Genomic DNA, 15,450 nt, shown 5'->3' on the forward strand with positions numbered 1-15,450 from the left:
ACACACACACACACACACACACACACACACACACACACACACACACACACATACACACATATTTATGTAGCTTTGTGCTTTAATGTTTAATGATCCATCGTCGTTATAGTCTACTACCAGAGTTTTTTGTTCGGCTACCCCCGTGGAGTTTGTTATACCAAGGTTTCATAAACAAATTTGAACATAGTGGGCTTTCTATATTATTATTATATACGTATGATATTTGGATTTCAAGTATTAACGTATCTAGGGATCCATCCACAGTTAAAGAAACTTAAACTTTTTTTTTGAGTCGAACTATTTCAAGAGACCATTTATTAAGACTGAAACAGCATTATAAATTGTGACAAAAAAGTACAATATGATTATAAAATATGTGTTTTTAAGTTTATTCATAATTATCATTGAAAACATTAACATTTATTTTGTTTTATAGAGTCTTACATGGGGTCCGGCATAGAAATGTTTTACTGAATTATACAATTAAACTAGTACACAACTACTACTACTAGTACTACTACAACTATTACTACTACTATTTTTTTTTTATCTTGAACGTTGAACCGGAGGAGAACTGCCTATGCTTTGCATTCCCGCCGGTTCGCCATCGTTTATTTGTGTGAATTCGAAACAATAACAACATCAAAATTTACAATACAATAAATAAATAATTAAAATAACCATTTTCATACTACAATGATCCGTGAGTACTATAACATGGTGCTGGTTACGACGATTCCTTTATCTCTGTTGATCTTCTTTTTCTTTGGTACTTAGAATCGAAGTGACGAACTGTTCAACTGCATACTAATTTGGTCATTTTTTTAACATAATCCCTACTGTTGATTCTGGATCAATGTCCTCGACTATTGCGTTCTTCAGTGCCATGCGCGTTCTCGCCCATCTGCCGCATCTGAAAAACGTATGTTCCGCCTCGTTTGTCGGGTCCCCGCGAGACACACAGTGTGGGTACTCCGTTCGAGCAAATCTGTGGAGGTATGCCTGAATGCACCCGTGCCTAGTTAAAAATTGGGTCATATGGTAGCAACTTGCTACTAGCAAGTTACCCCGTGGGCTCGGTTTGCCCACCTGCGTACATCTGGTATTAACCGCTTCGTCCACGCACCAGTGTTAGTTTCTCCGTCCCATTCTTGTTGCCACTAGTCCCAAATATCATTGCCTACTATGCTTTTGGCGTCTATTATACCTGTTTTTTGAAGCCACGATAATTTACACCGACCGCGAGCTATCAGGTGTACCGGAGCAATGCCTGCTACCACTAGGACAGCTCCAGTAGATACCGTCCTGTAGGCGCTGGCTACTCTCAGAGCCATAGTGCGCTGGGGACCGAGCAGTAACTGCCTGTGTTTATGGAACACCATTGACGAGCATCACACCGGAGCCGCATACAGCAGCTGGCTGTGTATAAACAATGCGAGCAGTTTCCTCTTGATCTACTTTGGGCGTCCGATATTCGTCATCAGCCTTGATAAGGCAGCCATCGTTTTGAAGGCCTTCTCATGTGCCACTTTTGCGTGTTCCTTGAAGCCGAGTTTAGAGCTAAGTTCGACATCGAGGTACCTTATATGGTCTTTAAACTCCAGTGTCTCACCTAGCAATGCGAATTTTGGGCGTCTGTAACGTCTCTTTGACGTCATAACCATTGCAACCGTTTTACTTATCGAGATCGTCAAACCATTGATGTTCATCCATTCCCTGATCAAGTTGAGCATGTTGTTCATTGTAACCTCCAAAACTTTGGTATTTTTTCCGAACCCAACCACTGCAATGTCGTCCGCAAATACGATGATCTCTATTCCATCTGGTAGAGATTGCCATAATAAGTCATCATAAAATAAATTCAATAAAGTAGGCCCAACAACTGATCCTTGCGGTACACCACTAGTAACATTTTTACCACCGATGTCCGTCTGCAGAAGCCTTTCTCGAAGGTAATCCCTTAGTATTCTTATTAGGTAAGTTGGAGTGTTATTATTTTTCAATGCGTCTCCAATTCTGTCCCAAGGAACAGTGTTAAAGGCGTTGGCGACATCTATTGAGACTAGCGCGCATAAATCCCTGCGCCTCCATGGCTTGGACTAATTGCGGTTCACTATAGCTAGTACCTTTTCCAACGCATTGATGGTTGAACGTCCACGTTGAAAGCCAAATCGATTGTTTAAAAGACCCTCTGGGTTTTCTGTCAGGTGAATCTTTAGGCGCCGCTTAATGGCTCTCTCGAACATTTTCCCAAACGTGCTCACCATGCTCAAGGGTCTATAAGACGACGGCAGCTCTAGGGGTTTGCCTGGTTTCAGTAGTAAAACTAATCTAGCCTCTTTCCAGCTACATGGAAAGCAGCCAGATCTTAAGCAGTTGTTGAGAATGGTTGCCACTTCGGCTGATCTTCTCAACATGATTGCCTTTACCACGAAGTCAAGAACACCATCAGGACCCGGTGCCTTACCTAAGGGCGACGCATTAACAAGCTCTACTATTTCCCCGATTGATACCTCAACGATATCAGAGCGCTCTTGTGGAATTTACCATTCTATCAGCTGACGATCCGAAAACAGTCCCCGTACAATATTCTACAAACGACAAACTACTACTACTACTAGTCTAACTTCAACACATTGTCGGCACACTTAATATGGTAAATATAAAAAGTATTCAAAAGACCAATTTTCTCGATAAATATATATTGTGAGTCAATTTAAGATATACACTGTATGTCCGATGATAAGCAAACATGTTCATAAACATTATAAAACAAACTCAGAGAATTCAAATTTTCAAAATTATTCTATCAACAACTTTGAGGGTAGTTTTCACATTAGGGGTGGCAAATTTTGTTTATTTGAGTTTTTGGTTCATTAGAGACTAGATAGGTATTTTTTTTTTAATTTCTCAATAGTTTTCCTAATAAATGTGTAAACATGCGATTTCATCAATGTATAATTTTCTAATGCTTATAGCATTTTTTTGTGCTATCCCGATAAACTTATTTGGTTCATTTGAAAGAATTTTTCCAATACATTATATTATATTTTCAAGTCTTAAGTTAACATATTAAAATGTGTATTAACTTTTACTTACCAAGAATCGTTGGATTTCTTGTTTTTTATTCTTTTATTTTATATTATTTATTTAAGATTTCAAATTCAAACGCTTATTTTTAAAATTTATGACAGCAGAGTTTTGAGATCTTTTTACTCGAGTAAGAACAATGTATGAGAAATATTGTACCAAAGTTTCAAAATTTTGTAGCCAACCAAAATTTTTTTGATATTTTAATCGTCTTTTGAGCAATTATTTTTTTTAAGGTGCAGAAATGAGAATAACTAGGTTTGAAATTAATCATCCATTCATATCGGAGAAGAGGGGGGTTGATTTTCCAAAAGTCCTCTCTGCGTCCACAACTGATATACAGGTAATTGCTGTTTATCTAAATTTCTCATTTGGATCAATGCAAATGTTTATTTATTATTTCTGATATTAATTTTTTTATGATAATAATTACATTAACTTTGAAATACGAAGAAAAATTTTCAATTACTTTAGTGTTAACGAAATGAATGCAAAACACGTCAGTTCGTCGAGTTTCTAGACGCGATTTATCATGACTATCATAGCTATTTAAATACTGTATAATATTTAAATTTCTTTACTTCGGTTACTCTTTGAATATTCAAAAATCAAACAATTTAATTTAAGTTTCAACAGGAGTAACTTAAAATTACAACGTCAAATATCATATATCATCGTGTATTGTCGTAGTTAACAGGAAATCGATTGTTTTTTTTCTTTAGCAAAATACCTGTAGTTTTTAATAGAAAATAATAAAATTATAGTTTAACAGCTATTAAGTCCTGGATAAATAAATATTACAGACGTGAGTAAACTGAAAAATGTAAAATATTAAATAAAAATCTTTGGAACTTTATAAATGGCATCACTTAGTTTGAAAATGTTTGAAGTTTAAGTTTTTTAATTTTACCAAACATTTAGGATAAGTAGAGTGTAATGAAAGAAAGTCAGTTTTTGATAAACGGCAATTTAAGACTTTATAACTACATCCTCTTTCAAATGTGTTATTTGGGTCTTATAAAGTTTGTATCTGTTATATTGTACAACAGTAATAAATAATAATTTACTATTTTCAAGTGGACAGCAGTATAAATGGAACAAAGACAGCTTAACTACGAAAAACCAAAAAAATAAGTTATTTTATTGATTATCATCCAAAAAATAATTTAAAAGTGTATTATATTTATTTAATATATATTTTTAAATGATTACGATTATATAAAATTAACGTAAAAAATTACGCTAAAAATTGGAAATTACATCAACGTAAAAATACAAATGTAGCTGAGTAACTATTATTTTAAAAAATTCATATTTAAATAATTTTTTAATTATTCGCAACACTCAATATTAAATAACATTAAGCGAACATATACATTATAATAACAAAAACAATTTATATATGTTTTTTACCGGACACATATTTGTAAGATTTAGTTACACACGATTGGATTAGTTTGAAAAATGGTAAATTCCCTGTCAAATCATAATATTATTAAGATGTCAGTGAGTGGAATTCGTTTAAAATAATTTTAATTGTTCGTAAAAATTATATCTAAGGTCGATTAGCTGACAGAACGCTACGAGTTCCCAAAATGTAGATTCATTGGGTATGAGTAATACGTATTTTAGTGTAATATTTGTACAACAAGGGGTAATTATACCTCCATTTGTATATAATGGCGCATTCCATATCTTTCGTTATTGAGTTTCAAGAAAATTCACCACGTTATTGTGTTATATTTTTATGTGCACGTAACAACAGCATTAGATACTTACATACAATAGGTCAATACCTAATAATAGTGGTGATGATGATAATAATTGTAGTAATATTAATGGTTCGGCGGTAATAGAAACGGAAGTAGTAAAAGTAGTAATAGTAGTAGTAGTAGTATCAGTAGTAGTAGTAGTAGTAGTAGTAGTATCAGTAGTAGTAGTAGTAGTAGTAGTAGTAGTAGTAGTAGTAGTAATAATAGTATTTGTAAGAATAGGAACGAAAACCGTTTAGAAGAAAACTACGTGTGGCGGCAATAAATGATATTGTACGGCATTGCGCGTAAAACCGCTATTCCCTATTGTATTACATGGATATATGGATAATATACGTAATCCTATACACACACGAATCGCAGTCGATTAGACCAACGAAAGGAAATCACGAAAATGTATCGCTTTATCGGATGGCCTTATGTACGTCTACTCACAGGATGCTGCTACAGGACGTTCGGCAGACACGAGCACTGGACCATTCGTCGTATGATCTTGCGATGATCAGAAATGACATTGTTAATTGCACGCAGTTATTAGACTGCATAAACCGCTGCAGCATCCATTTCTCGAAGGCGATGCCGTGAACGCAATACGTTTTGAAGGCGAAAACGAGTAGAGGAAAACAAAAAGAAACATCGCCCGATTTTCGGAAGAGAAAAAAACTGTTTACGCCTAGGGTGCAGTGTCCGAACCCAGAGAAGACAATGCGTTAAAAAAATGGAAAGCGAAAGATATACAAACACATTGCAGGGAATCACGGCTCGTGGCGATTGTGTGCCAAGAAGCCGTCAAATATGATGCGAACATGAGGTACTTATGGCATTAAGAAGGTTACTATTCACTTTAAGTCAGCTGCGTCTTTGCGAAAATGTATTTTTATTTTATTTTACTCATAACAGTCGCATTATTCATGACGTAAATAATATTTAATTATTATGTAACACATAAGTAAATATGCACGAAAATAACTCTATTATAGATTATGATGTAGTTTCAAATTTTTTAATTATCCACATATCAGAACAACGAATCTGTTTTTACATTTAAAATGATAAACGTAAACTATACGTACAATTTTTATATTAAGTGGTGTTAAAATGTTTGTGATATTTTTTTAATTATTTGTTTTCAAACACAATGCAAAATCAATGAAAGTTGAATAATATTTAAAATGAAAGCAATTTTTTTATTGCTCAAAAGTATAGTATTGATCACATACGAGTAGTCTATGCCATGATTATGCTTTTCTTAGCTTGAAGTAATGAAAAATAGAAAAGAGAAAAATGCAAAAGAAAGCTGTATTTGAATTAGTAGAAATGTTTTATAAAATGTTTTAAATATTAAATACATAGAAGTAATATACTACAGTATTAATACTTCAGTCAAACAGTTAATTAAATTTACTGCTTATATATTATCTTAAAATCGCATGTGATTAATCCTATTCAATCCAAATACTGTACATTTTAAATTAATTTATTGACTGTAGGAATTCATAGGTTGTTTTTAAAAGTTGATTTAAGTTATTATAGTTCAATTTCATATACAAAATAATTAAAACGTTTATCAATTATTATTTAAGTTTTGGGTTATACAGATATGAGATAAGGTTTTGAATAATTTGTAAAATAAAATTATTATACTTTTATCTATATATAATTTTTAATTTTTAACAAATTCAAATTTAAACAAACCAAATATTTTAAATAATGTTAATTTTTTAATATTATCAGAAAATTTTTATGTTGGATCTTAAGATAAAATATAATTAAAGTAACCATGAACAAAGAAAATCCAATTTATCCACAGAATATATATTACAATATAGTTCACATTTTATACATACGACTATAAAAAGTATATAATAATAGTAGATAATAAAAATAAAATAACATAGTTAATTTTCGTCAAGATTTAATAATTTAAGTAATACACGTCGTCGCTTGTACAGTTTAATTAAATTGAATTTCTCAAGTAGTTAGTGACAAAAGAAGTTTCAGTTACAAGAGAATTTAATTGTAATCGATCCTCTGTTTTTTTCTTTACAAAACGAATAATATTTTATAATAGATTTCGCTTCTCAAAACTGTGTGGATTTTTGTTTATTTTTTTTTATTGACTTTAAGTCCCCATCCCAAAACCCGGATGAATTACAAAAAAACCTTCTCTGATTATCGTATATTTAACTGGTCAACCACGTTACAATATATTATAGTATTACTAATTTATATAGTGGTCAAGTACGTTTGTCATCATTAAATTTTTATTCTTACTATACTTATTTGAAGTAGAACCTTAAAAAGTTATTTTCTGCGTAATATTCTGTAACGAATTGAATACCAATAATTCCGAATAGAATTTACCGTAATGTAAGTTCCCGACTAAATTACAAAAAAGTTTGTTTCATTTATTTTGTTTTTATTCCAGTATACTCAAAGATATGCAACCTTAATTAGTTTGAACTGAACGAGATACCCGAATTAAATGAATTCCCTTAAAATGTACAGTGATCGTAATTCATTTTTTCCTTTTTAATTATTTATTCATTTTATACCTTTTCACTTACTGGTTAATCGTTGAACAGCTAAAATTATCATACCAATTAATTTGGAATTTTCAGAGAATGAAAATGAATATATATGGTTAAAATAAAAATCACATTGCCGAGGGTCGAAACCGTTTTGAATTTTGGACTGGGTGAATACATATTTTTGGTTACCTAAGAAATATTTAATTTAATATTATATGTTTATTTTAATAATTGCTATTTTGAGGTACATGACAAATTGATATAAATAGTACATACATAAAATAAACGTTTACTCTCTTCCTTCCACAAATTAATACAACTAATACATTAATCATTTTTATAAAAAATTATTTTAATGTTCCCTGAATAGGAAATCGTTAAAAATACAAATTAATAAATAAACCTTTTATAATAATAATAGATTAGTAAACCTTTTTAACCAGATAAAAACGTTACGAATCTTGTGGAAGTGATCCATCTCTGCAACCATGTCCCAAACCAATAAACTATATATAATTACGATTATGGGAATGAAACCTCATCCAGGAGACAAACGATAAAAGAATTGTTTTCCAATATTGCGACGTAGCTGACAATAAGCATACGTTTATGAACGATTTACCTCACGCCGACGATTGGCACAAAAATAAAAAAATCGAATTTAATAGAGTAAATAAGACTTGTGTAAGTGCTCACCGAATAATATGTTTGATTCAAAAGAAATATCCGTTGACCGGGACTCGTGCACAGATTCGAGTTGAAAAGCAAAAAATATACTAACCATTGATGCTAATTCAACGGCGTGCGATATTATGTTTACAAACTTACACGTGCACACGTACATAATCACACTTGTGCCGGAATTAGAGGATGGCTGGGCATAAGAGTTGTTGTATGCATAGAAGAAAATCCGAATACGTGTGCCACACGTTTGTTTACTACTTTATAGTATATATATACACGAACGAGTTGTCGCCGCTACCGCAACCACTAACACCACAATCGTTTTCGGCGTCTTCGTCGTCTCGTCTCGTCGATAGCCCACCCGCTAGGATTCCGCGCACCCGTTATCCATTAATCACGCGTACATAAACTGCCGGATGTCCAATTCGGTTGTTTTTAAAAACCCGAAACCGCACTCCTCTCCCTGCAACACCTCGCATGCGTGCGCATTCGTTTGTATGTGTGTGTATTCGAATCACGTGATATTATCTCGGAGTCCCGATGCCAATGTATACCGGGTGTGACATAATTAAATCTCGTATCCTTGCTCTATCCTTCCGACCAATCGCGAATACCGCTCTCCTCTGACAACCATACACCCATGACGTAGTTACTCCTGCCAATACGATCTGTGTACTAATACACAAACTTCCGTATATACACACACACACACAAACTAAACCCACCGATGATTGAACGATTCTCACTAGACGAGGGACATGGGAAATCTTAAATAAACTACTCAATAGGCATCACGACCTTCGTCTCGCTCTATGTCGAACTTTGCGCGTTTCACAAGAGCATTCTGCGGAAAACGCATCACATCTTCAAGTCTGCCACCGAATTACCCTACCCTGCACTATAACAAGTCACGATTCACGTTGTGGCGACATAATAATAATAATAATAATAATGATAACAGTAATAATAATATTCTACAGCTCTATAGTCCACCGTCACCGACCCGTACTAAGGTTTGATTCACATAAATCACGGTCGAAGATAATGACGTGACAATTGTCCAACCGCTACCGCCGTCGTTGACGATGACGATAAGCTCCACCGCGACCTATGCCGACAGAATTAACTTCAATATCTGCTCGTTTATACCGTGACGGATAGATAGTACGTTTTCTTTGAATAATATATTATGTACAAGACAGTTTTCAGTACCGGCTCAAAATAAAGTTGTATTATCTACGCGTCAAGGGCAATAAGATGTGTACGTAAAAATAAAATAAACTGTCAACGAAAACAAAACAGGTCCTATGATGATTATTATTGCTTGGAACAATATATTAAAAAAATAAAAAAGTTTTGATAAAAGTGAAAATACCTTACGCGGAAAAAAAATCCCCTCAAAAAAAAAATTGTAGACATGCTAGTATTTTTTCTCAAACTTATGCGTACGCCTTTGATATATTATTACCATCGGGAGAAGACGAAAATTAATATCTTAAGGTCAATAGAAAGCATCGTTTGATGAGATGCTTTGATGTTCACGTTTAATCACAACCAATAATCTAGAATTTTCGTAATATGGGTACGTCAGGTACCGTGACGAGTATTTAGATGTATGATACGTATTTGAACCTTACATCCATCATTAAAACATCGCAGATGTTATAGTATGTATCAGTGATTAATGAACAATCAAAATTAACTGATCGCCTAATTTTAAATCGATTTCAACGTTCGATGGTATAGCAAACATTAGGTATGGGCATGAAATCCGAAGATTTAAATTTTCCGAATATCCGAATATTCAAATCCGAATTTAAATCATATTCGTATACGAATTTATCGGACTTATGTATTTTCTTTTTATGCAACTTATAATTATTTTTAATTTCTAGTTTACTAAATTATTTTATTTCATTGTGATTAAAATGTAAAAATAAATTAATAGTATGTTTTATGAATTGCAGTATGCCTATCATGAATTCGATAATTTTTTATAATTTATTACCTAAACATGTAACTAAATTGTTGAGTTTATTTTATACCTATAGATTTACAGTGATATCATAACTAAATACCCAATTAACTTATCTTTACTGCATAACTCTAATTAAATGTACATAAACATAAAAACAAGTAATCGAAGAGCAGAATTGAAGTTGATAATCCGGATATGCCCGCCACTATCTGAGGTACAACGGTGTTCTACAACACAGCAATGATCAATTTATTTTTATTTTAAATAAATAAGTAAAATGATTCACTTGCCTATTAATGTTAACTATGCTCACGCTACGATCACGCGAAACCGACGAAGGCAGCGACCTATTAGTGAACAGTAATTTCGGTTGGTTTTACTTACCATTACAACGATTCCTTCGCATAAAAATCGTAAATCCATTACACGCAGGGTACGTACACCGAAGTATATAGATACATGGCGTGCGCTTTTCGTTACCTATGTATCTTCAATGTAAGAAATGCGTTTGGAGTTCGGTGACGCGATTCGTTGGTTCCATTCAGGGAGATGTTGGGAAAATGTTCCATTTCGAAAATCGTGATTTGGACGTAGACCAAATGTATAAACGGGCAAACTTATAAATTCGTACAAATTCATACAAACCGCAGATACTATATGTTCAGCGAATAAAATATTTAAATCATTGTATGGGGAGACCATAAATGTAAATTGATTAAAACAATATTTCAAGATTTTTTTTCAAAATATATTATACGTATTATTAAGCTGTTGGCTTATGTATGTAAAATGTACGTTTATATTTTGGGTGATTTACATTACAATTGTCTACCAAATTGGGGCAACTCTCGTACACATGTATGGGTAACGAATTCATAATTTTCAAATATTCAAACGCGGTATGTTTGTTCATGTAAATTGGTTATCTTATCGCGAACAGATAATGATTTTTAGCTTATGAAAATGTCTTTAAATAAACTATTATATCATATTTCAATATTCCAATAAGTATGCAAATTAAGTACAACATATATTTTGTAATGACAACATTTTGACCTGTTATTAGATGAACAGCGAGTAATCGAAAACCACGCTTATTCCAGATTAACATAATCCATAAACGTTTTAATCATAGTTAGGTCATTTTTTATTTTTCGCTCAACAATTTTATATTTTATTCATGATTAACAATTAAAGAAGAAAAAACAGTAGAATTAAATAATAATCATTAGTAAAAACATGGAAACCGCAAGTATTCAAAGATATGCAATAAAATATTCTACAAGTAAACCGAATGTTACAAAAACAAACTTTACCTCAACTTAGTTTATTTTATATGAGGTAACGATTAAAAAAAAGATTAGTATATTCAATTCATAACCTGGTATATATATATGTTTATAAATCATAAATTTAATTTAATCCTTCATAAAACAAGTTATACCACTATTATGATTTACATATCCTACACGTATAATGAGAATATATATTAATTTTAAATATTGTATAATCACAAATTGAAAACAGTTATGTTTGAAAAACGCATCATTAAAATTATTCTTTATCTGACCATCATGTTTGGTGCAATAGAAAATGAAATACGATATATATATATTTAAGATTGATTACGTATTGAATTGGATACATAAATGCCTTAAATTGTATTAGTAAATGATTTGTAATGTATGTAACATAATTACTCGTATTAATAGTTATACCGTCGAAAGTGTAGGTGTCGAAGGTTTATTTTGCATAAAATTGTTTTCAACAATAATAATAACAAAAGCTGTGTTTCAAAATGCTTTACACGATTTTTAAACCTATAGAAAAATTATATAATAAATTTAACAGAATTATTAAAATTTTAGTGAGATTTTCTTTAATTTATTGGAAAATTAATAAATGAAATATGTCAAATGAATTAAGTATTTTTTTTTCAACAACTTTAAAGGCCGGTAAGACCCATTGCTGCAATACACACTTCCTTCCATATCTCTCTATCCATTGTTACCTCCCTGTAGTTTTCAACTCCTAACGTTATTAGATCCTTCGAGACTTTATCATGCCATCGTTGTTTAGGTCTGCCTAAGGGCCTCGTGGTTTTCATAAAAACCTCGTGACATCATACATAGCAACGATATCCTTCTATAATTACTACAGTCTATTGCAACTCCCTTTTTATAAATCGGGCATATAATTGATGTATTCCAATCTTCCTATCGTCCATACTTCTTTTATCACATTCCATATCTCTATTTTTAGATTATCTCCTCCATATTTTAATAATTCCGAAACTACTTCATCGTTTCCTGCAGCTTTATTATTTTTGAGCACTTTAACTGCAACTTTGATTTCCTCTAAACTAGGTTCTTTATCTTCTGGTTCTACCGATATAAACCCGGTGTTTATTTGGGGTCATCAATAGTCCTGTTTAGTAGGTTTTGAAACACTGTTTTAAATTCCCTTGCTATTTCTGTTTCCTTGGTTATTAGTGTTCCGTTCTTGTCCTTCACGATGGTTATTTTTGGCCGATAGGTTCTTGTTAGCTCGTTGGCTTTTCGAAAAAATGTTTTGAGTTTATATATTCCTCAATCAATCAATCAATCAAATGTGCCAAATAAATTAAATGAGTATAATAACTCATAAAATATGAATTTTAATCCAAGTCCAATAATCAATTTTTTATTAATATTTTTTATTTTAACACACTTCATGACTTGCTAATATCATAGGAGTTGTTCAAACAGATGATCATAAATTTAGTTTAAAATTAGACTAAAATAATTTTTTATATGTCCTTGTACAATGTACTATAATTTGAAGGTTACGTATTATTATTTACCTAAGGTTGAACATACATGTATATTTTTTTGTGTATTGAAGGACAAGTAAAGATTTCTACCTTACTTTATTGAGATTCTTAATTGTACATAACATATATATGCAGTATATTCCGATTTATTTTCAAAAGATTCAACGAGACATAACTTTTTAATTTATCCTATTTTCAATGATAATCCCGCTTGTGAAGTATAATTCTATTATTCCAAAATGCACATAATGGAATATTCATTGTGTATTACATTATATCTATACCTGCAATTAGCGATGATTGTGGGAAAATCGAACTAATAAAATTAATAAATTATTAATTTTTTTACATTTTTTTTCAATTAACGATTTGTTTAGTAAAAACAGATATCGACGTCATTGTTATCAATCAATCGAAATGTGATTTTCAGCGAACCACCAAGTTTGTATAGTAAACTCTAAATGGACCGGAAATAACTAGAAATTATGTAACGATCGCGAAAACGCTACTCGGAACTGAGTCTCACCTAATACGCGTTTACGTGTATATATAAGTATATATAAGATCATTATAGAAAATCGATAGTTCCGTTTTACAACAGAAGCCGCAAGTTTATATTATGTATATTGTTAGGCGAACAGTTTTTAATGTATTATTGAGAGCGTAGAAAACGATATAGGTATTTGACAGTTTGGATGCTATCCAAAACTCATCACGTGCGGCGGTCGGAGAGCCTTATTTATTTATCAGTTTTCGAGACTTGAAAAATACTCGACAACACAATTAATCTTGCCACGCGCCGCACAACACCCCCCGTGAGCGACACCTAGCGCAGTTGTGACGGATTGCCGAAAACTCAATACTTTCTCATCATACTTATGTTATCCGTCGATTAGTTCCGCATTGGACGAAATTATACAAAATTAGTACGAACGCAGTGAAATCACTATTTAGAAATTTCGTTCTAAATATTTATGCAAACAAAGAAGTTTACAATACATTATAATACACCATTCCTTGGAACATAAATTCATTAGTTTCTCGTTCACATTTTTTTGTCTCTTTTCCGAGCGTAAAACGTATGCGCTATGCGCGTACGAACAATTTCAAACATGTGCACGAATAACTTCATATTTTTAATTTAGTTCGATTTTAATTTTACAATAAATTAAATTAAACAGTTCAAGGTAGAAATTAATTGTATAAAAAAATATATATGTTCATGTGATAAACTGCGAAAATGTAATCTGATTCCGAAGTCGGATGGAACGTGCGACTTAAACATAATATCATGTAATAGTAAATTTGTAAAAAAAATTGGTGCTTATATTTTGCTGTTCTGGATGACGAAAATTAATACAAGTATAAGCATTATATTCGGCAAAACATCAAAGCAACGTTGCATTTGATGAAATTTAATAACATAGAAAACATACCTCTTTAAAAAACAGTTTTAAATTTAAATAATTTGACTAAGCTTACAACATAAAACCACTACCATACCCTTCTCCAACCGGTCTCATAAGCTATCCGTGCATCAAAGTTCGATTTTTAAATAAATACGTAGAAAGAGAATAGTCAGACATCCACTCACATTTCATCATGTTGAAGTATCTACATTAAATAAATTTTATTGCTTGTTCCAATTACGAGTACATGAGCTTCGATCCTTATTCATTAAGTAGTTGAATAAATTATCTGCTTAAATCTTGCGCAATTATTGTACACATGCACAGTATGTTAACGTCTACACCAGTATTATCCTACAAATATTTCGTCTAGATAATTATAACAACTAGGCAATTTATACTACCAACCTTATAAAATACTTAATTGTTATTATTTTTATGTTTATATTCTCCTTTTGTTGTCTTATAACAATTTAATCTTACGTCTAACGTGCATCTAGCGCATTACCTACATTAATCTTGTTAAAAATAAACCAAAAATCTTTAATATTATTCATCCATAATTTTGGATAAACTCGGTTAAAAACAACTCATATATTAGATAAAATTAAACTGTATCAAACTAGATAAATTTTTTCGTTACAGCTATTGAAATTTCTTAAAAATCAAATTATCTATATTTTCAACAAAAACTATGAATAGCATACCATTCACTGTGATGTAATCGACAATTAAAACTTAACATTTATAGATAGCAAATATGAGCGCATCTTAAAGTTTACATAAAAAATACTCTCATATTAATCGTACTTTAAATTCCAATTCAAGTTTATATTTTTAACTTTCATTCATCATGGAATATATTTTATAGGCATACAGCAGTGCTATAATAGTTTAGTATATAGTATGCATTAACCTATCAATCATGTTATCTTCGATGTCACAAAATTATAAAAATAAAAATAACAAACGGTCATGATGGATATTATTTTCTAATACATAAAGTTTTTTGCAAATGTTATGATCTTACCGCTTTTAAACGTCAAAACTCTATATTTATTTGGTGTAACAATCAGTATAGATACAATGTAAAGAAAGTTGATTAAAACTTAATGATCGATATCAATCTCCTCCGAATCGGTATTGGAAATAAATCGAAGATGTACTACACAAT

General features: G+C 31.6%; 1 long non-coding RNA gene across 1 annotated transcript in view; it reads right to left on the bottom strand.

Moving 5' to 3' along the window:
- LOC112685180 overlaps positions 1-15,450 on the bottom strand; it is a 58,099-nt gene that overhangs the window by 883 nt on the left and 41,766 nt on the right. The gene's annotated exons all lie outside the window — the stretch shown is intronic.

This window comes from Sipha flava, unplaced genomic scaffold (genome assembly GCF_003268045.1).
Source record: "Sipha flava isolate LNK unplaced genomic scaffold, YSA_version1 268_pilon_pilon, whole genome shotgun sequence".
NCBI lineage: Eukaryota > Metazoa > Arthropoda > Insecta > Hemiptera > Aphididae > Sipha > Sipha flava.